We start from the raw sequence: 3920 nt of genomic DNA, 5'->3' as shown, positions 1-3920 counted from the left end.
TCGCAGGCGCGTGTCGCCACGCCCCACTAATTTCTTTTGTATTTTAGTAGAGAGGGGGGTTTCACCGTGTTGCCCAGGGTGGTCTCAAACTCCTGGAGTGCAGTGGCGTCATCTCGGCTCACTGCAACCTCTGCCTCCCGGGTTCAAGCAATTCTCCTGCCTCGGCCTCCTGAGTAGCTGGGATCGCAGGCGCGTGTCGCCACGCCCCACTAATTTCTTTTGTATTTTAGTAGAGAGGGGGGTTTCACCGTGTTGCCCAGGGTGGTCTCAAACTCCTGAGCTCAGGCAATCTGCCCGCCTCGGCCTCCCAAAGTGCTAGGATTACAGGCGTGAGCCACCGCGCCCGGCCGTGCCAAACTTTATAGACATCATTTCACTTAGTTCACACCCAGGCTGGATGGACTCACACTAAAACGCAGCACCCACTCAAGGTGTGCGGACCCTGCCCAGGCATGCCGGCAGGAGTCACTGGAGAAATCTGGCCGTAGAGGAGTGGAGGCCCGGCAGGTGAAGCCTCTTGCATCACACCTGAAAGCAGCTGAGCCGGGTCTCAAAGCCCAGCGCGCTCGGATCCCAACGCCCACGCCTTCTCCCACCGCATCCCGGTACCCATGCTTCTCAGCTGCCTATCAGTAGTTTCCCCCTAGGGCCCTATGTTTTGAAAGACTTTTACTCCCAGACAGGCTACATTATTAAATAATCATGACTTCCCTTCCCATTTTTTATTAATCAAAGACCCATACACGGCACTAAGCATCTAATGGCCCCTGGGCAAGCACTGAGAGGCTCGGCTGCAGCCCAAAGCAGAGAAATGCCTGGACCGGGAGTCATTTCCAGTTCAGCCTCGCAGGTCTACTAGACCAGTTCAAAACCTGTCCTGAGAAAGTGACCAGACAAGGGGACATACCCAACCAGGGCCGCCTGAGGGCTCCCAAGGATCCCCTCACTTCCCAGAGAGTGGCTCTGGGGCCACTCCTGAGTGTCACTCCCAGTGTGACCAGCAGGTGGGGCAATGACCACGGAAGACCCTTAAGAGCTACAACTCCCAGGCCCAGCCCACGGCGTGTGTGTGTGCGCGCGCCGGTGTTTAAGTCCCATTTGTGGGTCAGGTTGGGTGCTAGGAAGATGGGAATGACTAAAAAGAAATAAATCGTAAAATGAATCAAGTCCCTTTGAGTCCCCCGTTCCCAACACATCACTTCCTGAGCCCCACCCCAGACCAGGGCAGGCGCCTAGACCAGTCACCCTCTGTGTCTACTGGTTTGAGCCAACTGCAGATGAAAAATGTTCAAAACACACAGGGTGCAGGGGCTCACTCCTATAATCCCAGCACTTTGGGAGGCTGAGGTAGGTGGATCACCTGAGGTCAGGAGTTTGAGACAAGCCTGGCCAACATAATGAAACCCCGTCTCTACTAAAAATACAAAAATTAGCCAGGCGGTAGTGGTGCTCACCTGTAGTCCCAGCTACTCAGGAGGCCGAGGCAGGAGAATCGCTTGAACCCGGGGGGCAGAGGTTGCAGCAAGCTGAGATGGAGCCACTGCACTCCAGTCTGGAGAGCAGAGTGAGACCCTGTCCGCCCCACCCCCGCCACAAAAAAAAATTAGCCAGGTGTGGTGCTGGGCTCCTGTAGTCCCAACCAATCAAGAGGCTGAGGCCCAAGAATTGCTTGCACCTGGGAGGTGGAGGCTGCAGCGAGCTGAGATCGCGCCACTGCATGCCTGGGTGACACAGCAAGACTCTGTCTCAACAAACAAAACAAAACAAAACAAAAAACACAATAAAATATACAAATTTTAAAACAATACAGTATAATTATTTACATAGCATTTGCATTGAGTTAGGTGTTATAGGTAATGTAGAGATGAGTTAAGGTATAAAGAAGGACGTTTGTTGCATATAATGTATGTAAGTTATATGCAAATATGACACCGTTGTATATAAGGAACTTGAGCATCCGCAGATTTTGGTATCCCAGGAAGGTCCTGGAACCAATCCCCCAAGGATAATGAGGGACAACTGTCTATATTTCCACAGATCCTTGCACTGCGCCTTCTTAGTACAGCTCGTAATTTTGTATCTTAGCTGCTTATTATAAAACATTTTGTTTTTTAGAAAGGAGTCTTGCTCTGTCACCCAGGCTGGAGTGCAGTGGCATGATCATAGCTCACTGTAGCATCAACCTCCCAGACCCAAGCAATCCTCCAAACTCAACCTCCCAAGTCGCTGGGACTATAAGCGTGCACCACCACACCCACCCAGCTAATTTTTTGTATTTTCTGTAGCGAAGAGGTTTCACCATATTGGCCAGGATGGTCTCGAACTCCTGACCTTGTGATTCGCCTGCATCGGCCTCCCAAAGTGATGGGATTACAGGCGTGAGCCACCGCGCCTGGCCAGAAACATTTCTCTTAACTTGGTTCACTTTCTTCTAAACCCCAGTTCCCTGCTCAGCCGTCTCCTCCTCCTGACCTCAGGTGATCCACCGGCCTTGGCCTCCCAAAGCTCTGGGATTACAGGTGTAAGCCACCACACCCTCCTGCCTAGACACCCTTCTACCCTGCTTCATGCCCACTCTGAGGACAGGGTTGTCTCCCCCACTGAACTCTGAGCTTCGGTAGGGCAGGGCTAGGTCTATCTCTGTCACTGCCATGTCACCAGCATCACAGGGACAAGCCCTGACATACAATAGTCCCTCAACAAGACCCTGCGGAGCAGGTGAGCAGACACATGTCCTTGCCATGGCAGGCTGCGGCCAGTGCCATCGTGCAGCCGAAAAAGTGCTGAGGGCCTTCGAGGGAGGAGTGGTTGCGTCTTTAAGGAAGAAAAATGTAAGAAAGAATTTGAAGAGCAAGGGTGTCTTTGACAGATGGAAAAGGGAAAAAGACAGTTCCAGGAAGAGTGAGCTCAATAAGCAAAGATGCGGAGACCCAAAATGTCATGGCCTCTTGAGGGAAACCACAGTCATCTGATGTGGCCTCAGTCAAGGCCTGCAGGGGAGTGGGAGTGCGGGGGCTGGCCCGGAGCCTCCAGGTGGTGCCTGAGCCCTGGGAGCTTTCCAAAGCTGGCCACATAGTGACTCTGGCCACAGTGACTGCCACATAGCGCTCTACGGACAGGATCCGGGCAGCTGGCAGAGCGGATGAACTTGGGCAGTCAGGGGCCAGGATCCCAGCTAAGAGGAGTTTCCAAATCACCCCCGAGGGGCAAAGGGTCGATGGGGGGCATTGTCTGAAAACCTCTGGCCTGTTAGTGTAGACATCCAGGTCAGAGGTGGGGTGAGGGGAGGGGGTCTGCAGTAAACAGTGATGATATGTCAGGCCCTGGCGGGGGGTAAGAGCCTGCAGAACCCCAGCTTCTACATTGCATCCTCACCTTCCTTTAATCCTCATCTGAAAAATGGAAATGAGAGCAGCGCCCACCACAGGCAAGGATGCTGTGGTTCCAGCGCTCACCTCTGCCCGGTCTACAGTGAGACCTCAGAGGTCAGATGGGTGGAACTGACCCACCTCCAGGGGTGACAGAGAGAGGAGGTGAGCACCCCTCAATGCCCTTCTCCAGAACCCCCATCCCTTCCTCACCAGCCTCTGTTGGGGGTAGGAGGGTTGGCCAAGGTTTGGCCAGTCTTGGTGACAAAGTCAGGTCCCAATCATGTTTGTCAACCTGTTGTGTGTTGTTTTTAACAAGTGGATTTTTCTTTTTTTTTTTTTGAGACAGAGTCTTGCTCTGTGGCCCAGACTGGAGTGACCATCTCGGCTCACTGTAACCTCCGCCTCCCAGGTTGAAGAAAGTCTTGTGTCTCAGCCTCCTGAGTAGCTGGGACTACATGCATGCGCCACCACACCCAGTTAATTTTTGTATTTTTAGTAGAGATGAGGCTTCACCATGTTGGCCCGGCTGGTCTCGAATGCCTAACCTCA

Source organism: Colobus angolensis, unplaced genomic scaffold, assembly GCF_000951035.1.
Source record: "Colobus angolensis palliatus isolate OR3802 unplaced genomic scaffold, Cang.pa_1.0 Scaffold60, whole genome shotgun sequence".
NCBI classification, from domain to species: Eukaryota; Metazoa; Chordata; class Mammalia; order Primates; family Cercopithecidae; genus Colobus; species Colobus angolensis.
The sequence above is the reverse complement of the archived record's forward strand: the minus strand, read 5'-3'. Positions refer to the sequence as shown.